The sequence below is a fragment of the Amblyomma maculatum genome, chromosome 6, assembly GCF_055883805.1.
Source record: "Amblyomma maculatum isolate TAMU_Amacu chromosome 6, ASM5588380v1, whole genome shotgun sequence".
In the NCBI taxonomy this organism is placed as follows: domain Eukaryota; kingdom Metazoa; phylum Arthropoda; class Arachnida; order Ixodida; family Ixodidae; genus Amblyomma; species Amblyomma maculatum.
In genome coordinates, this window is record NC_139349.1 from 111,014,739 (window position 1) to 111,042,510 (window position 27,772).

Below are 27,772 nucleotides of genomic sequence, written 5' to 3' on the forward strand. Positions count from 1 at the left end.
ACGGCACGAAAGACCGCGCTGTTCGCCGATGCAAGTGGTGCGTCCGCAGAGTCAGATGCGGACGGAACAGCCTCCTATGCGGTAATTGACCTCAGCATTGTGAATATCCTTCTGGACGCCGTGCGGTGCAAAACGTGTCGTGGATGCGTGCGTTTAATTACCAGCGACCGGAGCTATGGCCTCGCCGTAAAACTGATCGTGCTGTGCGACAACTGCGGTGAGATTGCGGCCGAGTGGAACTCGCGGAGGGTTGACGGCGAGAAAAGGTGCAATCCTTTTGAGCTGAATATTCTGGCTAGTCGAGCAATGCTGTCGACCGGTAACGGCCAGACAGCAATGAACGATATCTTTTCGGCGATGGGGTTGTCGCGGCGCGGGATGCACAACAAGACGTTTCAACGGCATCTGAAGAACACACTGCAACCCGCTGCTACCCGAGCCGCCACGACCGCTAGGCACAAGCCGCGCAGGCAGTGGCGAAGGTCTACGATGACTTGTGTTTTGGGCATAGAGGGAACATTGCCGTGTGCTACGACGGCACATGGATGACGCGCGGACACTCATCACATATAGGCGTCGGTGCCGTGGTGGAACTCTTCACTGGTTACGTGCTTGATTATGTGGTGTTGTCAAACTTTTGTCTGGGCTGCGAAATTGGTCCCAAGCCAAACACTGACGGCTACGAACTTTGGAAATCACGCCACCAGTGCCAAAAAAACACCAACTCCAAGGCTGGTCAAATGGAAGTAGAGGCTGGCAAAATTCTGTTTGAAAGATCTCTGCAGCGCCACAACATGCGCTACACAACCATGCTATGCGATGGGGACAGTCGCACGTTCAGTGCTCTTAAAGATGCTGCAATCTATGGCTACATTGAAATAGTCAAAGGGGACTGCATAAATCACTTGCACAAGCGTATGGGAGCAGCTTTGCGCAACCTCTTGCAGAGACACAAGGGTGCAGGGAAGCAAAGTCTTGGCGGCAGAGGAAGGCTGACAGCTGATCTAGTTGACAAGCTGGCAATATATTATGGCCGAGCGCTTCGATCAAATGTAGGTGATGTGGATGCCATGCAGCGAGCTGTGATGGCGACATATTATCACATCACATCTACTGATGACTGCCCCAAACACAGTTTGTGTCCTACCGGTGAGAAGTCATGGTGCCGCCACAACGCTGCAAAGGCAAAAGAGGAGCCTGCACCAAAGCACAATTACAGTCTGCCAAGAGATGTGGCTGATGCTCTTTTGCCTGTTTATAGTCGTTTATCAGAGAAGAGCCTGCTGCAGAGGTGCATTCGGGGGAAGACCCAGAACTCGAACGAAAGCTTCCACTCGGTCATCTGGACCTTGATCCACAAAGAGCTGCACTCATCACTGTTTGCTGTGGAAGCAGCCACAGCAGAAGCTGTGCTGCGCTTCAATGCCGGCTGCAAGCATACAGCAGCAGCAATTCTGCAAGAATGCAGTACAAATGTGACAGCAACTGGGTCCAGGAGAGCTGAAGAAAAGGACTTGCACCGTAGCGTACGTTCTGCAAAGAAGCGGGCGGCTTCGCTTGGCGTTGCTAAAACAGAAAAAAGAAAACACCGCGACAGCATGCACCCCGACTATGCTCCTGGTGCATTTTAATAGCATGAGGTCTTTGGGGTTGCCCTTCCTGATTAAATGCCGTGAGGCTTGAGTGCTTCCGACAATCCCCCAATTTTGGTAGTGTTGCATTTTTTAAAGATCAATATCTCTGGTCCTGTTCTTGCTATTGCTTTAAAAAATTTTTTTCTAGAAAGGGAATCCTGCGAGTCTCATGAAACCAAGGTAAATGCAGTGACGACAAAAGAAAATTTGCTGAGAAGGTTATGTTGTCTTCGGTACCCAAATGGAATTTTCCTTTCAAGCGTTTCCTATTGCGTAACTTTGGCTCAAATTGGCATAGGCCATTAATTTTCGCTTCAGATCACTTTCCACCTGTTTCTGATCTTGTTGACATATCAATCATTGACATAATTTACACCTACATGCTGTGAAGTGTTTTTTCTCGTTTTCTCAAAACTGCAATTTTGAGGGTGCTGCAATTTTGGAGGAGAGATATCTCTTAGTCTATTTGTGCTATAGCTCTCATTCTTGTCTTGTTAGAAAGAGAAAACCTTCGACAGTGCCGTAGGACAAAAATATGTACAGTTATTATGCGGCAACATTTACAGAATTAATTATCAATCTTAGGTGCCAACCTGGGCTTTTATTCATAAAAGTTTGACTTATTGTAACTTTGGTTCAAATTCTTCTACCACGTTAATTCATGACTAGCGGCACTCTATGATCCTTCTAGATCACTCTGGCAGGGCTATTCTCCTCATGCCATAAAGTGTTTAGTAATTAACTCACCTCCAAATGAAGAACATGAATTAGGTAATATTTTGAAAGCTATTTCATCTACAAGAAAACTAATCAGATATTTGAAATCAGCATGCAAAAGTACATTAATGGTGCAAGTTTCAGTCAGATCCACCCATAAATAAGGAAAAAAGTTTTAAGAGGGGTGTCCCCCCTTAAGGGGGGTGCTTTCGGCAACCATTTAGCAGCTTGTTGCGCCTTCGCCGGGGTGCGCCTCTTTCTGTATCTTTTTTTTTTTCTTCTGGAATAAAGCAATTTGGATGAAAAGTGAAGTTTTTCTCGAGCGTGGCAGTCCAGCTGCTCAAGGAACGGTTGTTCTTGGTTCTTTCCTCGGAACGAAACGCTCCCTCGTAACACCGGCCCCTCCTTTCTCTAGGCCCCAACTTTTACGCTATGCTGTTTTTCCATATTTGTTCCTGGTAAGTTGCGTGTGAAAAAGGATTCGAAATGCGTATGCGTAATATTCGCCGGGTCCGCGTTTAAGAAACGTACGTCAGTGTTCGCTCTGCGCCGACAATTATATACGGCATGCACTTTAATGGGCATGTGAAAGTTTTGTGCGAAGACGCGCTATGCTCATTTCCCATTGTACACGCGCCACCTGAATTCTCCGTCCACTCGCTTGTGGCTGGCGACATTGAGAGATAACTTGCGATGTACTGAACCGAGTCAGAGTCCAGTCAGCCGCTAGTGGGCTGATTGCCTCGAGGTGGACTCGCGCTGTGTCTTCGACGCGTGTAGGCACGCAAAGCTGCTCGCGACCCCTTGTCGACGGGAGATAGATTGTGCGACGTTGTTCGAAAGATCGGAGCCGGTCGGCCGAGCGAGCTTAAAGCTTTTGCGTACCTCGTCTTCGCTCAACTTGGGTGCAGCGAAGTGCAAAACGACGTCGTCGTCTTGTAGGGAGTCGGTGAGGCGAGTGAAGCACTAAGTGTCTATCTCGTCATTGATTTAAGGTGTTTGGCATCCAGGACAACCTCGCGTGATTCCAAAAAAGCTTCGTGGCCGCGCTGGAGTTATTCGAGGAAGGGACTTTATTGAAATGCCGAGTGTAAGGATGCAACGACGGATTCGTCCTACTGGCTGATGTGTATTACGTGCTGGTTTTGTGCACGCAATTAGGGACGGGGCCCGCTCGCGTAAAACCAGAGCCTCCGCGTTTGCAGTTTAACCGTCCAGTGAAAGCGGGAGGAAGGGGGCGGGGGCTCCTTTCCCCGCGTTTCCACTTCCTCTTCCTCCTCTATCCAACTACCGCGTCTGCCTCCCGGCTTGCTCAGCTGAGCGGAGCTGATGTGCAGACGTCTCAGGGGGGAATCGCTCGATTCCTACGCGGCCAGGAATTCTAATCAGTTTTTGGACGGCCGGAGGGGAGGCGGCGAGCGGGAATAAGGGTGTGTGGAAGGGGGGGAGAAGGACCTGGGGCCCGCTGCCGCGGATGCTGCCACATATCGCCCCGAAATAAGTGGGCGCTGGGGGGCGGAGGTAGAAGGGTGGGGGGACCTGTTTTTGAAAGAGACGGCCCGTCGCTTGCGTGATGGGCACCGGACGTGCGCTGGTCGCGATATTTTCCAGGCGGCGTTTCGCCGCTCGCGCCCCAACGGGCCTGGCTTCTTCGTTGTGCGTCGCCGAATAAGTCGTGGATGGGGCCGGCCGGAGAATAGGCGCACGGGAATGAATGAAGAGGGAAAAGAAAAGAGGGAGAAATAAATTCTCGTTTCATTTCTCTGTCTCGTCTGTGCTGTTTGCATGTTTGTATTTTTAACCCTTCGCGGGTAGCAGAGGCGTAAATGCGTCGCTGGGAGACAGCCGCGCGCTTTTGTGGTAGATTATCCAAGGTATCGTGGGGCTTATTTATACACGGTGCCGACGTTCACCGGTAGCGTTTTTTGTTTGTTTGTTTGTTTGTTTGTTTTGCGTTCTCGGATTCGCGCCACTCCGGCAGCCCTTCAGTTCGTTATATCGGCTCCGGCGTGTCGATGAGAGATCTTTCGTTGGCAGTCGATCTAGGTACACTTGAGAGAACTTTGGTATTTCTGGTTGCGCGTGCTGTATGCTGGCATTTCTGCTTGCTTGATTGTTTTAAAATGTGTTTTAGCTTTTTTTTATAGCACGTTAATTTCGTGGCTACCCTGTACCCGGCACCGGTTTAGCATTTTGAGAAACTCGAAAACGCAGCGGCAAATGCTGCTGAAAGGAGACCTTGCAGCCAATGGCGCCGACTGATTGTCGTGACGTCGTGGTTGATCCCATTTCACTGAGGCGCCTTCCAGTCACCTGGGGTGTCATGCCAGGGAATTATCCAAGGCGTCAAGAGAACCGATCATCGTATAACGGGCTGTTGAGGGCTTCTGTTGAGGGGCATTGTTGCGTCCTTTAATTGCATCTGGCTAGCCTGTCCCTATTTCCCTTTCTTTCTACACTTGAGATAATTTCCTTCTGGATATCAATCATAGTATTCATTTTCTGAAATTTTTCCTTTTTTTTTTTTCACTTAAGTGGCGCGGGTATTCTCTTATCAAACTGGTTTACATTCTCCATTTGGATAGTTTCCCGCGATGCACCAGTGGTGCAGGAGGGCCCGTCTGTCCATGTTTTACTATTTGTAGTTAAAGGATCGTTACAGGTGCAGATATGATGCGCCAAGGAGACGTCTGTTCCTTGCATTAATGACCAGCCTCGATGTTTGTCACGTCCGAAGCGAATAACTATACGCGGATAAACTGAGTTGTTTGTCGCTTAACGAGCGCACTGGTGTAGCATTCGCGCGCGCGCGCGCGCGAGAGAGAGAGAGAGAGAGAGAGAGAGAGAGAGAGAGAGAGAGAGAGAGAGAGAGAATGCATGGTCCCAGAGATCTTTCTCAGGTAGATAAAGGAGATAGACCTCACAGAGAGCCTATAGGAACGTCGCAAAAACCAGGTACTGTGCGTCACTGCAAGCCTCAGCGGATGCCTTAGCGCGAAAGAAACTAGAGGAACCATGATAAGTCAGGTTAGCTAATGTTGGGCGTCCATAGCGCCAGCGAGGCAAAAGGGAACCGCTACCATCGGAAAGGTGTCGCACCGCGCGCGTTTTCCAAAGAGCGTGTGCGTCGTGTGGGCCGCGCAAATCGAGCCGGTTCTGACACCTTACCCGCACGGCGGTTTGCGACCGATGAAAATCCTATTGACGCGCCGGTGGCGAGGCTGGTGGTGGCGACCTGCGCCCGTACGTGTTTGTGCGTGTGCGCGCGCTTCGATGGCCTGTCTGCTGACCCGTAAGCTACCGCTTCTCGCCGCCGCGCTGGGCGAGGTGATTACCGCGGGTCCTGCCTCTGTGCTCAGATTTGTTTGTATATATCTTTTTACAAAACCTTGGAAAAGCGGGAACTTGGGGAAGGCGAGGGCGCGAGTTAACTGATCGAAGATGTTTAGAGAGAAGGGAAGTAACGCCGGTCGACGCTGGCTGGGCTGCGGCGAGCTCGCTAGCGTTGTGGCGCGTGTTCTCGGTCCGCACGCGACGACAACGAAAATAATAAGCGAGTTTGCTCCCCTCCTTTCAGAACGGCGGGGTTGTTGAAGGGAAGGAGAGAGGGATGCGGAAGGAAGACAGTGCGGCGGGAGGTTTTGTTCGATTTCCGTTATGCGGGGATTCGCGCGCTCTCTGCGTGCATCTCTTCCTCGGCCCCGTTGCGTGCGCGCCGCGGTGGTAGCCGGACAATAGGGCAGCCTAGAGAAGGAGAGAGGGCTCCGGCAAAGCGTGAAGTGTGGTGATCTAGGCCGCGTTCCCCTTCAACGTGTGGCGGTGCGCGGAGGATGGGGAGGCTCGGAGATAGCGCATTTGCGCGGCGCGGGAAATGCCCCGGCCGTACGAAATCCGTGAAACAATGAGGCTCCGGCCAGTTGCGGTGAGGTGGGCTTCTCCTCTATGCGCGCTTGTAGGTGAGTTAAGCCGAAGGCAAGGGCGGGCGGGCGGGTGTCCTGAAAGGAGGCACTTGGTCCTCGGAGGGCGCCGCGCTGTGCCGTCACTAGGCCTCACTTCGGGCTGAAAGAGGGGGCTGTTAGGGGAAGGAGGGGGGGGGGGGGGGGCTTTAATTAGTCCCGTCTCTCACTCTCGCGCGTTCTTTAAGGGGGGGGGGGGGGATGACCCGCTTTCGCGGGAGGTGAGGTCGTGAAAAGACACAAATGAACGGGAGTGACGGAGGGCGTGCCTCGCAAAATGCGTCGCCGTCGTTGTCTGTTTAATCGAAAGCTTGCAGCCGACGACACCTCTCTCGGCGCGTGTCTTTCTTGCCGGCGTGTTTGAAACCGGCCATTCGAGCAGCTTCTCGGCCACGGTTCCTCTTCGAGCGGCGCGGTGCGTTAATCCGAACGCGGGAGCGGTTATGCACTCTATGCGCCCGGAGGACCCACACGAGAGCGGGCGCGAGAAAATCGGAACTAAAAACAAAAAAAAAAGAAAGGAAAAGCGAGCGTAGTGAAACCTGGCGCTTTTGCCGCGCCGCTGGAGCGACTGTGGCGCGATATTAAGCGGCGCCGTAAGCTGGCGACGAGTTGCACGCTGATTGGCGCCAGCTGCCGTCGTCGCTCGTGTGCCGTCAGAAAACTGACTCGTTAATTTCGGCGCTTCGCCTAATGAACGATTTTATTCCAGAGCGAAGGAAAAAAAAAAAAAAACGAATTGTACAGCGCGGTGGGAGGGAAGAGTAATAGAGCTTCCGAGTGACGTACGGGCCTAATAACGCAGCTCGGCGGCACGCGGCGACCTGTACCGGCCGCCGCCGAGCGCCTTTTCGGGACTTGTAGGCGAGGGCGGACGTTGAAGCCGCTACGCGCGCTTGGCCGAAAATGGTCAAGAGAAGATTGCAAATGCCATTGTAGCGCGGACGCTTGGAATAATCCGCTTCGACCGCACCGGCGCGGGAGCGTATTTTTTAGGCGCTTCCTTCGGTGAAGAGGGATGGGGCGCCCGGGATGAACGAGGATGAGGAGAGATGCGGGCTGACGATGGCTAGGCCGGAACAGCGGAGAGGGAGTGTGCATGGAGGAGAGGACGGCACAGGGCGGTGAAAGAATCGTGCAGAAGCGGACGATGCCCGCCTGCTGGCTGGCAAAAGGTGAAAGCGAAGCGCTCCCGGCAGAGCAGCAGCAGCAGCAGCAGGACGGTGCGAAAATGGCAGGGACGCACCTTTCTGTCCGTTGGGAAGAACCTTTTCGAAATTGATTCCCCTCCTCCGCCTTTCTCTTTTTCTTCCACTGCCGAAGTGAAAGCGCGCGCTGCGGAAAAAGGGAGATTACTGGAGGCGGAATCGGAATGAAAGCGACCCCGGCGGCTTGGATTGGATATTGTTGGCCGAGAGAGCGCGGTGAGCGAGCGGGAGGCGGCGGCTGGAAAAGCGCTTCGGAGAAAGAACGGGACCCGCGGCTAGTCGCTCACCCAGCGCTGCCTAAAATGGACAGGTGCGCGCGCCGGTGCATTGCGCGCTCTCGAGTGCAGCGCTTTACCCGCGGCTTGTAGCGGCCAATGCGGCCGCCGCTGCTGCCTCCGAGGCTGCAGCAATTGCCACGTGTGAGAGCGAGATTGCGCCTGAGAAAGTGGAGGTCGTTTCATAGGCGTCGTCAGCGGTTCGTTGATTGAGTGGGCCGGATAAATCCTGTGGTCGGCGGAGGTTTGAAAGTTTGCATCGAATTAGTCCTGTCGTGCTTCCTTTGCCGTGGTCTAATTCGCCGCGTGGCGACTGGGGTACTTGGGGATCTTTAGTCTTTCTTAAGTAAAAAATTCTAAAAAATCCGCGGTATTCAAATGAGCCTGCTGTCCTCCACTACAGCGTTCCCGATAGTCGATGCTGCGTAGCTCAAGTACGTGAATTGATCAAACTATCGTTTATATTTTCGCGTACCATTCCGAGTGGAATGTTGTAGTAGGTAGAGAACACTGTTTATAAGAAGCATCTGGGTAATTAGAAATTTGTTTAGTGCTTGAGATCTCTCGGAAAGGGAGCTTGTATGTGGTACGTTAGATCAGATGAATTTTATGCCATTTCGCGATTTTAAGTTCCTAAGATATAGTTTCGACTTCCTGCAGATGACCGCCGCATTACGTCGCGACATCTGCGACATTGTCATGTCCTGTTTTCGCTTTGTTGAGCCAGGAAATTTTTAAGCCTCGCTACTGTGAAGATCCGACATTTTTAGCGCAAAATTCGTCAAAAAACAAGTTTGAAAGTTGTTGGTTTCTTATATAAATGTATTGTTTTCAGGAAATTACGAACGTCGCGACCTGTCCTGCTTTTTTTTTTTTGTGTTTTATGACACTGTCGTATTGCAAACCAAAAATAAATCAAACGGCCCTAAATTATGGTCAGTAAATTCACGCGAATTATGTATGAGCAATTAGTACATTCCAACGATCACCGTGGATTACGCAACGATAATTTCGGGCTCTCTCTCAGGCCAATGATGTGCGGTGTGAAACCCGTTCTCAGGTGGAGAGCTTATATTAGGAGCGCTTCTTGACACCGCAGCGTCAATTTTAGACACGTGTGGAGCTGACCTTTACGTTTTACAAGCTGGCTGAATTTCGCGTTCTCATTAATTGTTTTTTTTTTTTTTCCTTGCCTTTTCGCACCTCTCGTAAATACTACTTTGCGCGGAGTTCTCAGTTATGCTTTCGTGTGTAAAGATCCTGCTGCAGATTTACCTGACTGTGATGTAGCTCTTGTGTAGGGATCGTAACGCAGTGTAAGTTATTCACGTTTGGTACCCAGAAGTACTTTTAATTTTGCTAACTGCTCTGAATCTTATATTTATTGCGTTTAAAAAAGAAACAAAAAAAAAACAAATTCATTTAGAATTAGGATTTTGGTTTCAAATGCATTTTTCGATAACAATTTATAGCATTCGCATAATTTCGAAAATTTTGTTCTTTATTTTTCTACTGCTCAATAGCTGCTTGAGTTTCGAGAGTGTTGTCAAACGACGCAGTGTTAAAAAAAGACACGGAGTTTCATCTGAGGCAGGAAGCTTGTATGCTCTAAACACTCCTAACACGCGGGAATTTCGACGCATTTTTTTTTTTCTGAGATGTTACACATCGCGACACGTACAGCTTTTAGTAGTGCACAGAGAGCAACTTTTGCGTCTTTTTTTTCTTCTTCCCCCGGTGGATGGTTGTATTTGCGATTCCGGGCTATTAATTACGGCAGTAGGGAACAAATCGTCCTTACGGTTCCATTATTCCTCTCACTATACGAAAGACGCATGGAGCTCATTTGCCACAACCTGTGCTTCGCGAGCCAGTAATTGTCGCTTTTTTGTGTAGATACGGTGTCCAGGCAGCGCAAATGATCTTGTTCGAATACGAAGTTAAATCACATTTTTTGTACTTCATCCTCCTTCATATTGGGGAGCTTTTCAAACACAGCTTCTCCTCACAGTGCGGATTGCGCTGTGGGATATGGTGCTTCAGCACATCTTTGCGCGGGATGCGCCAAAATGTGTGCAATTGCAGTAGCAATAACGCAAGCAGCTCGTTGTGCTCGGCTCTCCCGCTGGGCGAAGCCTAAGGCTCTCCGGGGAACACATGCGGGCGCGTGTCTGTCGCAGAGGAACTCCAAGGTCTTAGTGCCCAGGGCTGCCGGGTTTATGAGGCGCCCAATCGCGTAATTGCGCGGCGACAAGAGGAGAAAAGGGCGAGGGGGGCAGAGGTCGAGACGAAGTTCGCTATACGGTCGCGATCCGCGCGTTTGTATGCGGTACGGCTTATCGCCGTTTTTCACCGTTAAGTCCGCAGATGCTGCCTGGCGATAGAAACGCGGACTGTATTGCCCGAGCTCTCTGGCCGCACTCTCCTTGGTGGAGCGCACGCTCGTATAGATCGAGATGAGCTGTGCGCAGACGCGAGCCGGGGCCATTGCGTTCTGTCTCGCGTCGTCTCAGTAGTCTCCTTCGGATAAGGGCTGACAGAAAGGGCTGGTGTGCGGGTTCGGGCAAAAGTAAACGGAACATGCTATTGCCTTCTGTGAAATCACGCCCCCTCTCATTACCGAATTAAAACTCGGATTTGTGGCTTGTGCAGTCTGGTAGTAGAGTGCGCTTTCTCATAGGCAAATAATTATTTCTTCGTGTCCAATGGGGAACGCGTGATTGCAACTAATTAAACCAGAACTGCGGGCGCCGTTTATGCATGTCAAATTGTCTGCACGTGTGTTATAGCTGTGAAGAAGCATGGACGGAAGTTTTATGACTAGTCGGGACAGGATCCATGCGATTTTTCTTTTTTTTTTTTTTTTTACAGGTAACCATTGCGTAGACGTTGTAAAATGTTTTTTTTTTGTATTTTATTTCTTGACAATGCAAAATATCCGCCTAACGACGAAACGCTGGAATAGTAAAACAAAGAGCGATATATAGGGGATGAAAGTGCCGATGTTCTCTGAAGCTTAACATGCCAAGTTGGTTTAGGGGACAGCAACCCGTTAACAGTGCACCAGTAATGTATTGAGCTCCTTTATCTTCGTTTTAGTAATGACCAGTGACGCCGTTAAGTGCTTCGGGGAGAAGCCATTGTAACGGCAGCGAACGGAGGACGCAAGACCTAGAGTGCTATAGTACCGGCCGGCACGACGTGACCACGCTCCTCGTCGGGTACCTGCTCGTGGCACAGTGAAAGAGAGAGATAGAGGGGGGAGGCGGGGGGGGGGGGGGGGGGGGGCTGCTCGAGAGTGGGCCGGCGGGAAACGTTGTTAACTATCGATCGTGTACAACACGGCATCGAGAGGTCTTTGCGCGCACGGCGCCTGCACGAGGCTGGAGAGGAAGGGCCCTTGGACCGGAGAAACTCGTTAAGGAGCCCAAGCGCGTCAGCAGGTGTTTCTCCCTCGGCCATGATGGTGGCCGCGTGCGCAGTTAAGAACGCGTGCCGCTCGGACCAGTAAACACGCGTTGTGCTCCTTTGAAGAGAGAGCGCATCATGCTCTTGCATAGCTGGTCGGCGATGGAGTGACCGCTTGGGAAAAGGTCTACGAAGGCGCATGCGCCAGCATTGGGAAGCGGGAAGTTTTAGGCCGTTGCCGACCGCTTTGCTTCGGGGGACAACTTGTCGAAATATTGCCAATCTGACTACAAAGGGACTTCAGTTCGTGTTCATTGAGTTTTCTCTGTCGAGAGTTCCATCTTCCCACTACGGATACGCGGGGAGAAGACCTAGGTGGCCACATGGAAGTGCGCACATGGAAGTGAGGCTTCATGCGGAAGTTATGGCGGAAGAAATGGATGCTAGGTGACATGTGCCACGTCTAGTGTACAGGCTTGCGCAAAGAAGTGTAGTTTTCTGTCTCTTTCTTTCTCTATCGGACTCTCTTTATTTTTTTTTTTCATCGTTGCAATTCATTGCGTTTCGCTGATTTACCAACGGGCGCGTTGTTTTTTTTTTTTTCACATTGTGACTTGCATAATATTAGGTCTTGTACCGCGCGCCGCTTTTCTAAATTTGTTTCGACTCGCGCAGTCTCCGCGACAACGTAATATTGCATAATCTGAGGCAAAATTTGTCCCTATCGTGCCTATCGCGAATCAGCTCTAATTCTACTCTAGTTAGTTCCTGTTTATCTTTGCCCGTTCACTTATTTTCCCAAGCCATATTTGGTGAACCTTAGGCGTCTACAACACCCGATATTTTTCCTTTTTTTTTCTTCCGTGCTGCATAGACACAGCCTTAGCTCCTAAGAAACTCGGAGAGTTGTAGCGCATATCGTAGTCTGGGGCCACGTTTTGTTGGACAGCGCGGTACCAGGTGTGTCCCCTTCGGAAAGAAGCCGCGTGCTGTCGTAGGAAGAGAGGGAAGAGCGGTGGGCATTTCGTCCCGGGTCGGCGGATGTGCCCGAGTGCGTGCGAGTCGACAAGTCAGGTGCCAATTGGCAGCAGGGGAAGGCAAGCACGGCGGCAACATCAACAACAGCGGCGGTGGCTTGCAGTGACAGAAGTGCGCGATCGATTCCTCCTCCCCCGATTCCCTGCGGTGCGGGGAGCGAACGCGCGAGCGCGCGGCCGCGTTTGGAAATCAAGCGACAATCAGCCTGCAATCATCCTTCCATCCACACCGCCGCAGCAGCGTCGGTGGCGGCGGCAGGGCAGAACAGAGCAGGGAGCGGGCGCGCGAGCGAGGGAGGAAAGGGCGCGCGGCGGCGGAGGGAGGAAGATGCGGAAGATGCTGGGGAGGATGAGGAGCGATGCGCCCGCGCGAGGGCGCGCGCGACGCGCACGCGCGTCGAAGCAGCAGCGCGCCGGGCGGCGCGCCGCCGCCGCCGCGGCCAGTGTTGCCGCCGCCGTCGCGCCGTGGGGTTCCCCTGCGCCCGTGTCTCCCGGAGCCGCCAACCTTGTGTGACGTCTTCTCGCCCACTCTGCTGGCCGCTTTGATGAGTCCGCGACGCTCCGCTCCTCCGTGCGCGCCTCTCGAGCCTGGACGACGCTAGCTGGTGAGTGGGTTCAAGACGTGCGCGCGTGCTCGCCGCACCGGCCTCACGACGTCCCCCTTCCCGCGCGCGACGCCGGCAATGCGCGCGTCCCTCCCGATGGCGGGAGAGGAAACGACCAGACGGCGTGGCGCAGTGGCCGCCTCTACCGCCCGCCGCGTGTTGCTCGCGCCACCCCCGAAAGACGCGCGCGCGCCTATTCGCGCCGTTCTGTTGGATCGGGCGGGCCAGTGAAAGGAGCCTGGTCCGCGTCATGCTGTACCGGACTGCCGTAGATTGAGAACGAAAGAAAGCGGAGCGTGGTGGGCTGGCTGTGGCCGGCATCGGAATGCTAGCACGGCGCGAGTTTTCCCGCCGCGCATATGTCAGGTGTAGCCAGCTTTCCAGGCGGCTTCCGAACATGCGGCAGCATAGCAGCTGTTGAGGTGCTCGACGCTTTCTGTTACGCGATTGGATGTTCAGCACGGAAGCCTTCGTTTCCACGTTTTTGAGGTTTTACGGTGGCTGTCCCGCTTACTGCCCGTGTGTGCAGCAGAATACCAAGTGACTGGAAGAGCGCAGATGTATACTGACTCGCCCGGGACTGATATTTTTCCGTCTCGACTGCATATGCGTAGACAACTCGGAGGAAAGGAAAATGTATATACTTGGCAATGATCAACTAGAAACTTTTGTGTTCCAGCATAGATTTAGAAATAGGACATGTATAACAGCACCCGCTCGCTATTTTCAGGATTTTACTAGAAACCTGTATGTGGATCTCGAGGGAGCATCTGATAATTAAGATGTAGGAGGCAACATGTGTATGTAAATACTTTTTTAATACTCTCCCAGGATACGCAGTTCGTTGTCTGTCTCACCTAGCGTCTCGTCACCTTTTAAAGTACATTGGAGGCATCTCCCTGCGTTTTTTTCTTTCTTTCGGGGAAAATATTCACTCAGTGGCTCTCTATTCCGCTGCGTTAATGTTTATCCGATAAAAATAAAAAGAGCTATTTTTTTACTGAGAAAATTTGGTTGCAAAAATTTTCCCGCCACTCATTTCGTCGTATGACCGTGAAGGCTGAAGTGGACTCCATGGTCACTGTTTAGAGGTTCATGGCAGTAAAGCTGAGCCTCCGAGATTCGCATTTAAATGTTTCTCGCCGACACATTTCCGGGGTGACAGCATTTCATTTCTGGACCTTGTCTGACCACTAAAAGTTGCGTTCGTCATTCGAACGCGTTAGTCTGTCATTGCAGTTCGTCTTCCGAGTCTCTTTTGAACGGCTGAACGACGACGTAGTCTTCACAAGCGTGACAGACAGCACGCGTCACGTTCGCAACAAATCGTTGCAGCCACGTGCCGAGGAGGCTTTGCAGCTATGTGACTTGCAGCTATGTGACTTGTTGCTGTGCGATGTCAGTGCACGTTAAGGAACCCCAGGTGGTCGAAATTTCCGGAGTCCTCCACTACGGCGTCTCTCATGGGACCTTAAACCGCACAAACCAAACCAACTAGCTATGTGACTTGCCCGGCGATTGTGCTGCACGTGTTTATTCCGAACACGATTTCTTCCTCGATGAGGTGCCTTATAACATTCTTACTGGGGATGAGAAATGACGAGTGTAGAGACGACGCGAAAATAACTTGTACCGTATTTGCTAAAACTGGCCAGGCTGCTGCGACCGCGGAGAGATCGCGTTGGCGGCGGAGCAGTGACGCTGCGGTGTCTATAGCTGCAGTCGTCGTCCGCGAGGATAACCTGCTTGACAGGAATCTGGGAATTTATGGTCAGTGTCACGGTAGCGTGAGAAGTAGTATTGGACAGGTGGTTGCATTTTTAATAGACGGAACATTCGGTTTCGGTTGGATCATATATAGTTGATAGAGCGAACGAAATGAACGGACCGTTTCTCTGTGAGCGGAAATATATCGGGGAATAGTGCACAAAAGGGGGGGCTTAACAGTAATTCTGCTTCAACTTTGCACCCGTTGACGGACAATTTTCCAGCGAGGTGTGCAAGCTTGTTTGGAGCAGATTTTATTTAACTCGCGATCGGAGCGGGAAATTTTGAGCCGTAAATTGAGGTCGGGGTCTGAGATGTAGCTGAAAGCACCGTGTTTTTGGCATGAAAAACACAAAATCGTTTGAACAGTACTACTCCTGAAGATTCCTTTGATTAGGACACGTTAAAGTTATTTTAAACTCGGAATGGCTTGTAAAGTGCGCTTGAAAGTACGGTTACTTGTCGCACAATATTTACGTTCGACGTTCTGGAAATTGAAAGATGCATTTTTTAAACTGTTTTATTTCGTTGTACTTACTGAAGTGCGGAACGTCAGCAGCATTGAGATAGTATTGGGTACAAAAGTTTTCAGGACACGAGGAAAACAAATTTAGCGTACAAGCGCCACACTTTTTGGCAATCCCTTGATTTCACTACCTGATTTCGCAACGTAAGGGTCTGACTTTCAGATTTTTTAAGCTTGGTCTGCGGACGCCGGCTAACAGCAGCCCTATTATCTATGATTCTCGATGATCCGTCCTGGAAACCTTTGTCCCCGATAGTGCATTGGATGCTTGCTTCAATTGGCGTGGCAAATGGAGGCGACATCGAGCAATGGAGAGACCGTGCCACATGTTAGTCTCTGAGGAGGTATCGAGGATATTATTTTTCTTAACACTATTTGGATATGTTAGAATATGGAGGCGATTTGAAAGCTTATCCTTGACTATTCATTGTCCGCGTATAACTAACAGGTTTTCTCATCGAGCTGGTCATACGGATCTTTGAACCGTACAAGTTAGAAAAGGAGAATAGACATACGGAAAAAGCGCTTTCGTATGGTTCAAGGGCACTGCGATCCTCAATCAAAAGCGTTAAGCGTGTGTTGAAGCGTAGATTTCGCATTCGTCACGTGGTTTTTTACGCATGTTTCGACGTTGTGTCTCTAGAGGTAGGCGTGGTGACTGGAACAGAACAACGCTGTTACGCTGATGAGCCCTGGTCACAAGTTCACTGCAGCCTTTTTTTCGCAGTGTGCATGCTCCAAGCGAATGATAGGCTCGAGGAAGGGTGCGGTGGTATTTGAAATAGACACTTTTCGCTTTTCTGTTCGTTAATGATATCTCCCGAGAATGTCGAGCTCTCGCGTGACGTCTGTGTCAATTTCCTCCCCGTCGTTTTGAGTACCTACGCGCACCTATACGTGGGGCGTCTTTTTCTTTTCCCTCGTCGTGCTCCTTCAGTTGTGACGCTCGCAACAAACTCTCAACACGCCCGGCTGACCGCACCTCGTCGTCGGTGGGTCTCATCTTCCTCCCGCGCGCCCTCTCTGTCCCACGCTGCTGCGGTTGAGCCCGCGCACTTCGTTTTGTCACGTTCCGCGGGAGCCGCGCGGATCGGCGCAGCTGACCAAGGGGAACGATGCGGAAGGCAGTTTGCGGGGACGGCGATATATACGCCTTCTGTCTTCTTCCCGAGCAGAGTGGTGGACTCGCTTTGGATGGCTGGTCGGACGGCCGACCGGTCGGCTTCCTGCTGCTGCTGCCTCCCCTCTTGCCGTTTTGAGAGCCCCGGCATCTCCGCTGGGATCGGAAGAAGCAGGAGGCGGCGGAGAGAGATGAAGAAGTAAAAACAAAGTAGAGCACCGGGCGCGTCCTCCCCGAGGAGCATCAGAGAGATGCGGGGAGGTAGCGGGGGAGGCCACGCGGGGGCAGGCTTTGTTCCGCGCGGCAGATCGGAATGGGACCGGCGGCGGGCCCCTTTCTTCTCTCCTGCTGCTTCTGGGCGTGTGCCGGCCGGCCCGCCGCTGTCTCGGCTCATTAGCCGCGAAGACATCCGCGTGAGCCGCAAGAATCTAGCCAAAAGCCCTGGTCGGCCGCCACGCTGCAGTGTCGTCTTTGGCCGCTCTGTCAGTGTCCACTGCGCTGCTTTCTCGATTGAAGTCTCCACTCTCGTCCCCTCAACCGCCACTGCCTCGACGCTTTGCTCGGTTCCATAGTTATCGCGCTTTATGGTCAACCTTGCCAGGTGTGTTTCCCGTTTCGTGAACGCATGGCTCCGCGAGTGCGTATTGTGCTGCTTAGCTTTGGCGACAGGTGTCTGACGCGGCGAGCGATCTATGAATGTACATCCGCAGTGAGCTGTCCACGGGGCAAATGAGAAATTAGAAGTCGTCGTATTGTTCTTTTTTTCTTGTTCGTTTTTACAAGCGTAAGGAGAAGCAGATAGGTTTCCGCATTGTTTTTCTGAGGTTTATTTCGCTTTGCCACAGACGTGTGTAAAGCGGGCACAGTTGTGTGTCAAGCGGTCGCGGCCGTTTCTTGCAGAAGCTGGACAGGTGTGTCCTGAGTGCAAGGAACAAAGATGTTAGCTCGTGGTTGGTTGCTTTGCGTAGAAAGAGGAAAATGAGAATGCGATGAGAGCTGGAGAACATAAAAACGCAGAACACAGGTCGTGCATACTGGGACAAATGATCTGGTGGCTTTGCTCGTATTTCGAGGCACACCGTGAGCTGCCGTAATATACGTATACAGTCCAGACAGTGACCCAGTAAACCAGCCTCAACCAGCGGCCTGTCGTTGAAAAAAGGTTATAAATTAGCGCGCGCGCGCACACACAAACTCCCCCCCCCCCCACACACACACACAAACAGCAGTAGCGATTGGCTAATTCCTGGCAGTCTCACGGCTGAAATCAATCTGTATTTTGTATCTTATGTCCATCATCATGTTTACAACTTTTAATATCTATTACTGTGAATGCATTTATAGTTTGGTGTAGACTCATTACCTCTTATTTGGGACAAAAATGTATACTGGAGTTTTCAAGGTTGATTCTCCGCCGGAGAAACCCGCTTCGCACCAGGTCCATGAGCGTGTGGAGGATGTTTGCGCTGATGTAGAGTACTACCATCCATATGCAGATTAATTCGGTTTTAGAACTCCATCTCGGTCGGAAAAAAAAAAGGTAGGGAGCCTGGCACATGGGTGTCCTGGCGCTCTGAGGAGGAGATGCACACTTTGCAGCCCGGCGTCAAAGAAAAGTTCGTTGGACGCGGAATTCCCGCAGTGCTGCGCTCGCGCCAAGCCGCTCGCGTTCTCAGTTCGCGCGACGCACGATGGTTTCCGGGAGGCGTTCGGCGTCCAAATGACACGCACGTGTGGAACAACGGCCGCCGCCGCCTCAGCAGCAGTGGAGTCTATAGAGGAACCTGGCAAGCGCGGCCACGCGCAGTACATTGCGCCACACCGCACTCTTGCGCGCTCTCCGGGAGCGTAAACACAGACAGAGGGACAGTAATAGCCGAGTGCGCCGGGGAGGGCGTCCTAGATAGCGGGATACGGAGAGCTTTCTTGAGGATGCGCATCTGCAGAGAGGAGCAGCGCTCGAGCGCGAGCGTTAGAACTCGCGCGCGCGCGCCCTGCTCCTCCCCCATCTGTTGTTGGTGGGGCGCAGAGAGCTCCGTTCTGTGGCGTTGATGGATCGCTTGCTTTTTGTAGCCGTCTGTTCAGGCATCCCAGACAAGGACACCCGGGCTCCTTTCGCCGCGGCCAAGCGCGTTTCTCTCTCCAGAAGCGGCCACAATGCTGCGCCGAGGCACCATACCTGCCACGAATAGGAGCGGCCCGGGTCCAGAGCGGCGATCTCCTGGGCAGAGCGCTCTGCAGTGCACTGTCTAGACCCTCGCGTGCTCGTTAATTGCTCCTCGCTCTTCGTGTTCGCTCGGAAGCCTTGAAAATAGCGGCGGCTGACCGGCCAGATGGTGGAGACTTTTTTTAATTCGTATTAACGGGAGCCCCTTTCTTGTACTTAATGATGTAGGAAGCAGATGGTTAGTTCAAATTAAGCGAGACGTTCGGGTGAAGCGAATTCGAATTAGCGAGATTTCGCTCTACTTTAGATTCGAGTGGCGCGTTTTTACTTGCTCTGGGAAAAAGGCCACGCGTTTGATTGACTGCGACGACGCTGCTATAGCGCATACTCTGCCAAATACAGTCGACTCATGCTTTAACGAAAGGGTTTATGGTGCAATAATAGATGTAAGGAGAGAGTAGCGATTCTCTTTGGAAGCTTCCATAGAAGCCCGTGTATTCGGTACTTCGTTTTTACTCAGAAAAATTTTGGAGCACATTACGGGGGCACTCCAGAGAAAGTGAGCGCCGCACCGAGTCAATGAGGTCCTTAAACCGCTTTTTCGTCGGCCCAGTGTTACATGACGCGCCACGTGATGGGGAATAATAACATGCAACTATAAATAGAATGCGGCCGCGAGCAGTATTCGAACACCTTGGCAAAGCGCGCAGGTCGGCGTCCCTGGCCCCCGCATTAAGCAGCTAATCCGTGAACGCAACCTGGCTTGTGTTAAACAGTCACTTTATCGAGCTGTGCGTAGTCGTCGCCAGCTTCACTCCACGAAAGCAAGACCACACAGGCGGTTACACTTGCAAGTTCGGCGCCTGAGAAATAAGGCGTGAAGAGCTCTTGGAACCGCCATCCCATATTTACGCGCCACGAAAGAGCGGCAGGTTTCAACCAACAAAAACTAACTGTTATTGGTGTGCATTAGCTGAATTAAATTATCTAATCATGTCGCATTAGCGGCGTGCAATAGGAATTATGCAAAAGATATTTCATTTCCTGCGCTAGGTAGGGTAGAACACAGTTCGAAAAAATTGAGCACCTGGCTCACGGATGCTTTCGCAGCCGTTTGACGCCTGCTAGGCAAGCTGTTTTATTGCCTTCGTAGCGCCTGTGATCTACTCCGTGGGCCTATGATCCACCCCGCGGGCCTACGATCCACCCCGTGGGTTTGCTCGCACCTTTCCCATACCTTCCTCCGCGTCTTTCCCGCGATGACAAGATGACGTGCTAGTGCCCGCGCGGCCGCGAAAGCGTTTCACAGCGTCATGCCGTACCTGCCGCGGCGGCTCAGTGGTTAAGACGCTTGTCCACTGAACCGGAGTATACCCTGGTTCGAACCCGACCGCGCCGGACCCATTTCGATGGAGACGAAATGAAAAGGCGCCCATGTGCTGTGCGATGTCAGTGCGCGTTGAAGATTCCCAAGGTGGTCGAAATTATTTCGCAGCCCTCCGCTGCGGCAGTTCTTTCTCGTTATTCACTCGAACCTTCCTCCGTTTCCTCACGTCGCGGTTCAAGTGTCCACCGAGAAGTGTGGCCTCTCATTCCTTCTATATCAATTCGAACAGTTGTCACTCAATTCACGCGCCATATACCCTGTTGGCGGCCGGAGAGCGGGAAAGACAAGGGTGGGCTGGGGGGTGACTTCCATCGTTCGAGCCCGTGACCAGAGTCGCTTGAGCAGTAGTTCTAGGTCCCAGGCCCGAACAACATTGAGGAATGATCTGTCGTATAGTTGTGGGACTTACGCTGTTGCCTCCGTGCGCGCTGCCGGCCTATACGTCCGGAGTCTTTTGCCACTCCTTACCTTCAGGCGGCTAACGTCAGTTAGCTCGCGCTGATTGTTGCGCTAAGTCGCCAGTCTTAGCTCTAACATTCGTTCTTCTGCAGTGGGTTATAATGTTCCTCCGTTGAGCACCACTGGGCATTTCGCGCTGCGTGGCTCCTTATTAGTAACGGTGCTCAACACGTGCGGACTGATTCTGCGTGCAAAACTGCAGTTTCGCACTTAATACCACAGCTCGGTCGAGCGGTTGAGATCATTTGAGAGTATGCTTGCTGTGCTTACTGGTACCGAGGTTCCGCTGCTTTCACAGGGCCACTCTGCGGGAAATTATAGCTTAAGGCAATTTTAGCTGGTACGAAGGCAGCCACTATCAAAGCCTTCGTTCGGTCTGCCATACGCATTGCGTACGAAGCCAACCAAGACAGGTATCCTACAGTCTTCCAGAGTGTTGCCTTTTGCACCAATAAAACGGAGGTAAACATTCTGCATAGGCTTGACCTCGTCCTCTCCGGTGAAGATCACGTGGGCCGCTGCACGAGCCTACATTGCCAAAACTGGCATATTCGGTTTGACGTGCGTATAATCGGCCACGAGGTGTGCACACGGTGCCCGAGTTGAATGCTTCCACAGCGCATATCGGCGGCACATTAAAGCTGGCTTTAAAGGGGCAGGTAAGCTCGCTGAGGTGTGATAGTGGCAACCTAGGTCGCGTACCGCTGTAACGAATGAACGGTTTTAACGAAGTAATCTTAGGAACTTTTCGATTTTGTTATAGCGAGGTTCAACTTAATTATGACGCTTTCGTCTGCGACGCTTTCACGCCAAATGTAGTAAGGAGGAGTGACGCGTGACTCCTATCTTGTAGATTAATGGAGATGGCAAAGAAGTTTCTGCGAATTCGGGCGCTTAAAAATTGAGTTGCAATACGTCAGGCTCTCCAGTCGTCAACACTAAGGGCAGCGGTAATTAGGACTAGAGTGTTGCCTAAGAGTTTTTTTCAAGTCATAATACGAGAGGCGTTTATAAAGTTATAAAGATATATACTATCTATCAGTGCCATACGTTAATAAAAGGCGCTCACAAGGGGCGTCATAATGAACCTACACCTGTCTACTTTTAGCGGAATGTAAAAATTGTGGTCTATATCGTACCACATAATAACGCTAGAGCATGCCAAGCCAAAAATGCGAGCATCCTTTGGGAAATTGGAAGCACTCCCAGTGATCCGCTTTCTGTTATTGAAGGGCTGCCATTCACAGATTTATGCCGAGGTAATGGCAGTGTGTAGTGATAGTGGTGAATCGTGTGAGAGATAGATATATATCTTAATGGCAGCAGGAGATGCTCTTGTCAATCCTGTGAGATTGTTTGGTTTAGCTTATAGGTATTCACCTTCCAAAGCTACTGGGGATGGGACAGACGCCGGCCGTAGTGGAGGGCCACTGAAATTTCGACTATCTGTGGTTGTTTAACGTGCACTGAAATCGCACAGCACACGGGCGTCTTGATTTTCGTCTCCATTCAAAAGCGACCGCCGCGACCGCGATTCGATCCCGCATCCTTGGGCATATAGCAGTTGAGCGTCCTAACCACTGCACCACCGCGGCGGGGTTAAGCGTAAATGACGCAGAAGATTTAGGCCACTTAAACAAGCCTGGGCGATCAAGAGCGGATTTGCAGACCGTCGCTGGCTACCATCTAGACCGGAAATTGCGATGAGCGTGGGGGATCTCTGACCGGTGGGTAACTGTCGAATACTTAATATAGAACGTCGCTGTCAGTGCTCACCATTTTTTTCGCAGCAACCTGCACACGACGAAGGTTGCTGAGCGTTTGCGAAAATATTTTGCCTGCTCCATTACTATGCCCCGGTTCACTGAAGACAGATGAGGGTGACACACGAGGCCGTCTTGGGCTACGAAATATTGCATCATCCTCCACATTCACCCAGCCTCTCGCAAAATAACTTTTTCGCCCCCATTCCCACGAAGTACACAGCACGCGAGTCCATGACGACGAGGAAGTCGCATTTCAAGTGAATGCTTTTCTAGAACAAAAGTAATGAAGAGATGTTGAGTAAAGGCAGCGCCAGCTCGTCCATTAGTGGCAGTATTGGGTGGCCCTGGGCAGGGAACATGCGTACAGTGATTAAACTCCCACTCAAGCCGCATTTTTGTTTCTTCATTTCTTCTTGCCAATAATACGAACAATTATGAACTGGCGTTGTATGTGTTCGCGTTGAATTACTCTTTGCTCTGGTTTGGAATACGGTCAGCCGCCACCGTCGTTAAAGCGGGTTGAGCTTAGTTTTGCTTCATTCACGCAAGCCTCTTAAGCGATGCCATAAAGTTGGACTGTGATATAATGTTATAGTATTTAGGCCGCGGTTTCTTTCGGGACGACATAAATAGGATATCGGTGCCCTTGGAAACTCATGTGAAGAAGTGATCCACCCCCGAAGACATGATTTCGAAGTATTTTTTCTAGCTTAGTACACAGTTTATTTCCTCATTTTTGACCTGTATGATAAGTAGAAGACTGCGAAGCCGAAACGTACTCCTTGTTTTCGCGTCACACTATATACTGTGTTTACGAATATCTAGCCGCCTCTTCCATCCCGCAACCAAGGTACGCGACTTGGCCGCGTATAGCACCGTGGGTAGTGCCTGGTCGGAAGCCTGGCGCCATATGTAGGGAATGTGATACGTGCTTCAGAAAACCCACAGCTTTAACACGACATCGTTAAAGGCCCCGTTCACCGGAAAATCCGGTGTCGGGTTTCTAGGCGCTGGTAGGTGGTTGCATGGTAGCTGACATGGCCGAGCACTAACTGGACTCAGAACTGCCTGACATTACTTTTGGCAGGAACTGCCAACTGGGGCTTCTCCTTTCCTGAGAGAGTTATGTTCCGAATCAGCCTGCCAGAACACTTGCATTCACGTTAAACCATGGCCTTGCGGGCATGTTCATCATACGGTTTGGGTAACCCGGGGCTTTATATTATTACTGGGTGGCAAGCCGATGAAGAAAAGAGACGGAAAATTGCCGATAGCGATGGTTGATGACGTTTAATGAAAGATCGCGGAGCTAGCGGGAGCGCTCCAGCCCATGCCAGTGCCCGCTTCTTCTTGTTCGCCCGTAACGCAATACCCAGAGCCATCAAGCGATCGTCCCGATCGGTGGACGAAGAAGCCAAAGTTTATAAGGTTTATGACATGATGATGATCTTGTGGAGATAGGTGAAGACAGAAGAGAAAGGAGGTAACGGCTTGACGCCATGACGACCGATGAAGCCTGGTCCAGGAAACAGTATTTGAAGGCTTGATCTCAAGCACGCACCAAACGGCACTGGCGGGGGCGATGTCTTCTTCACTTGTAGTGTTGTATCGGGTCGGTGGGTTCGATCTGTTCGGCGTCTCGGGTTGGTCGGATCCTTCGGTCAAGTCTTTCATCCGCTGTGTCTTGTGATGTGTCCTCGCGTTTTCGTGGCGTCTCGGGTCGGTTGGGTCTTAACGTCGGGCTACTTTTCTTCCTTCGTGTCTTGTGGTCGGGGCGGAGAATGGCGATGTCGCGTCGGGCCCGGCAGGCTGAAGAACCGCCAGGCGATGCGTCGTCCCAGTAGCCAGCTGCCGACGGCGCAAGAAGACATAGGGCACCGAAGCTCCGGGCCAGGAGGACGAGTGAGGACGACGTACCCCGCGCCTCCAACCAAATATTACGGGCCGGCAAGCCGATGAAAGGAAGGAAACGGAACATGACCGATGGCGATGGTTGATGACGTTTAATGAAAGATGGCAGGCCTAGCGCGAGCGCGCCTGCCCACGCCAGTGCCCGTAACTATATGTGGGGTGGCGGCGTGCGTTATCGCGTCGTAACATTAGAAACCGAGCTTAAAGTGTTGCCCATTTTTAGTGAACAGTTTCATAACCGCTGCCGTCGATTGACAACCTATTTCGAAGGCGGTCCGGATTCATTCTCTCTCTCTCTCTCTCTCTCTTTTTTTCTGCGTAAGATGTCAGAGTTACAGCTCAATGGCAAGGTCATGGCTTGATCGGGTCACCACGCTTGCTTGTATGTACGAAGCTGGCTGCGTCAACAAGTCGGCCCCGCTGCGACCGGCGCGGACCAGGGACCAGCTCTAACGATGTGGATCAGCTGCACTATATGTGCGCACACTGTCCGCGCACTTCGCAGTCCGTTGCTCGTGTCGTTGCTCCGCTATCTGCCTCCGAATTCCAGAGAGCTCGTTCGCTGGGCGGTGTACACCCGGCCTATTCCGGAGCAGGCTGCCAGGGTGTGTGCGAAGTGAACCGCGAAAGTGAGAAACCGCATGGCATCGGCAGTCGGTCGGCCGCGACGGGGAAGGAAAAGTAAGAAATGCGAGGACGCGACAGTGTCGGTGACTCTTCTCTGACCTTTGCTTCCTCCATGCGTGCTAATTTCTGCCGTCTCGTTTCGAAGGGCTTTTCGGACAACGTTTCCTCGATGGCCTGCGCCGCGCTATTCGTTGTGCTGTGCTCGGTGTCGAGGAACGATGTCCTGCCTGTCCTGCTTTCGACCGTTATTTTTACGTTTTCAGTCTGTTGGAGGAGCTCAATTGTCGCCTCCAAAGGCCCAGGTTTCAATGCGGTAGTGTATTATTCGCTTTGTTTTCGCATTACCGTGTCCGAACCGCATATACGTGGTCATACATAGTCACGTGTGGTGGACATTGCGTGCGTCACTTCGTAGTTACAGAGTCAGTTTACTCGTCTAATCAGGGCCAGGTTGGCAGACACGGGAAGCAGCAGAATTAGAACAAAAGGCTTGGTTTATGAATGCGTGGTATTCTAGGAGAATTTTTGTGAGGAGGAGAAAGTGTCGGCATTTCGTTTAGCTCGCAGTTAGTCAAGGCAGAGAGGTCAAAGTTTTTTTTTTTGTGTGTGTGTGTGTGTGTGTGGGCGCGTAACATTTGTTCCACGGCGTAATAATATGCAGAACTTCGTAGTACGGTTGAAATTCTTCCCTTATCGTGTCATCTTGTGGCGAAGTTGATATATTGGCATTATTTTGGCATCTTGCGGCGAAGTTGATATATTGGCATATTGCGGCGAAGTTGATATCTTACTCAGCTGAGCCAAAACAAAGCGCAGTAAGCAGATCTATCCGGTGATGTTCGTAAACGAAAGTGTTAGACGTTGTATATACCGCAAATGGGGAATATCGCTGGATTGAGCGGAAAAAAACATTGTCCCCAATTTTCGTTAATGCTGATGGAGCGCGAGCGAGAGAGGAGAAGCGAAAATATAGCACAGCGCTTCGGACAAGCACGGCTACTAACACATCGATTATCTTCTCGTAAAATAGCTGGCTTCGTTGCTAGCGGCGTAAGGGTAACGTTAACTGGAGGATTCTCCATTTCCGCCGACAGTATGGGCGTGCCGGAGACAACTGGTGTAACTTGAGATCGTTGCTTGGCGCCCTCTCTTAATGCCTGGCTCTGAGACAAACGAAGTGCGCACTTCACTCGGCCCCCCGGTCTTTCAGTGACAGGGAAGTCATCATCATCCCAGCTTTCGTTTCGTCCGCATGGTTATGGCATGGTCGCTTCAGGCAGTCCGTATACACGTTCTCAATGATATCACTCGTGACAGCGCGCGTTTGGTCATGGAGGTAAAAAAAAAATAGAGAAAAAAAAATGTCTTAGCCATGCGCCGAGCGTCACATTCGCGACGCCTGTATCTCGTCAGCGGAATTGCTGCGGGCACGATTCTCTGCGAGTTGCTCGATCTGTCGCGACAGTGCGTACGTGGTACGCGTACGGGGCGACAACGAGGAAGCGAACGCGTGGACGACGCCAGCGACGACGTAAACACGGTTGCGTGGACGCTTATTGCGCAGTGTGCGAGTGTCCCCGCGGGGCCCTGTCTTCGCGAGGAAGCCCGCCTCTTACTCGCTGTCCTGATCATCCACGCACCACGCCTGCGCCCGGTAGTTCGGCATCAAGGAAACGATTAGCGCTCTGAAAACGCAAAACAATAAAACAAAATAAAGTGGTAACAATAAGACGCGCGTTTTTTGTTCGTTTTTTTTTTCTTCTTTCTTTCTGCCCCTGCCTTCGCATTCCCTCTCGCTTTCATCTGCATCGTGCCGCCCGGCGCATACTTCGAGCGTAATTTTTCCGGCGTCGAGCGGTTTCCTCGGTTTCTTGCGCGTCGACCGGCAAGCAGCAACAGCCTCGTAATAGCTGCAGAAAGAACGAGAATACCAAATACGTGGGGAGGGAGGAAGCTCGTAACGGAGGAAAGTGCTTCGAGAGAGAGAAAAAGGGGGGAGTTTCGATGGTTGTGGCGCGCGTCGAGCGTAATGACTGCTCTTGAGCAGCGCTGAGCGCAGAACCACCTGTTAGCGTCTGCCCGCATCTCCTGTTAAGTTTACCTTTTCGCGGCGTTCCCTGCGCACTCGCCCGCAGAATCTGTCCAGTGATTCGCGTTTTCCAAACTTGAAGCTCGAGGGGGTGTTTTCTGACGGAGCGCTCGCGAAGCGCGGTGCGTTTATTTCTGCAAACGTGAGGGGATTGGTGCGTCTGGCTGCTTGCCCGGTGTAATGGCTGGTTATTTCGCCTCGCACTTTGATTAGACGCAGTCTAACTCGATCTTTGAACGAACACGCTTCGAGCGCTTTGTTAATTCCCGTGGTTCAGAATTAGTGTTGAGAAAAACAGTGCCAGACGCATGCTGTATTGTGCACCTTGCGGAAAACAAGTGGCATATCCGAAGCCGCCGTCGGAAACCGCAAAGGAGCAAGGTGTCTAGGCAGTCTATAGGGTCCACACTGCTGCCACTAATCAGAACTCCGAATCCGAGTCCGAATAGCCCGTCGGAACTCTCTCTTCGGTATTCCGCAGCGAGAGAACGGGGTCTAGATCGTCGATTGGATACGCCGTAAGTCTTCTTACAGTCTGATCCCCCCCCTCTCTCTCTCTCTCTCTCTCTCTCTCTCTCTCTCTCTCTCTCTCTCTCTCTCTCTCTCTCTCTCATTTTTCGCTTCTTTATTCGGCTATCGTGCCAATTCGAATGCTTTAAGAGAATGTGTTCACGCTTAAGACTTATCGGAGCTGCGAATTTTCGAGAAGTTGACGCACCCGAATTTTGCGTATAATTCTAGTTTTTTTTCCCTTTTCCGAACCTTTTTTCTCGCTCTTTTTGTCTCTCTTTTTTTAATGCGCGTCGCTCAACTGTGTTTCTATACGAGTCCACTGCAGAAGGTGCTCTGTATCTCACTTTTTCTTTCTGTCATTTGTATCTTTCGAGCCTTTCGTCGTTTGCGACAGTAAGGTTTACAGCAAATCATTACCGACGACCAGGCTGCAGAGGAAAGTTTCCCCTGAAGGTCTTGTTGGATAATGTCTCTCTGTGGCTTTGCGAACAGCGCCTTCCAGCTTCGATCTTCCAAAGGACAAACCGAGGATCGTAAGGAATATTGTGCCGATAACGGTTTACCTTACCTCAAAGCTCCAAAAGAATAATTTTTTTGAAC

General features: G+C 51.5%; 1 protein-coding gene across 11 annotated transcripts in view; it reads left to right on the top strand.

The window, feature by feature from the left end:
- Positions 1-27,772, top strand: part of LOC146186578 (poly(rC)-binding protein 3-like) — a 364,017-nt gene that overhangs the window by 157,811 nt on the left and 178,434 nt on the right. For 2 of the 11 annotated variants that reach the window (XM_084607294.1, XM_084607297.1), the window contains exon 1: positions 12,707-12,840. The exons of the other annotated variants lie outside the window; for them this stretch is intronic. The gene's annotated coding sequence lies outside the window, so the exon portion shown is untranslated. Of the gene's footprint in view, positions 1-12,706; positions 12,841-27,772 lie in introns of those variants that run through there. 11 annotated transcript variants of the gene reach the window in all.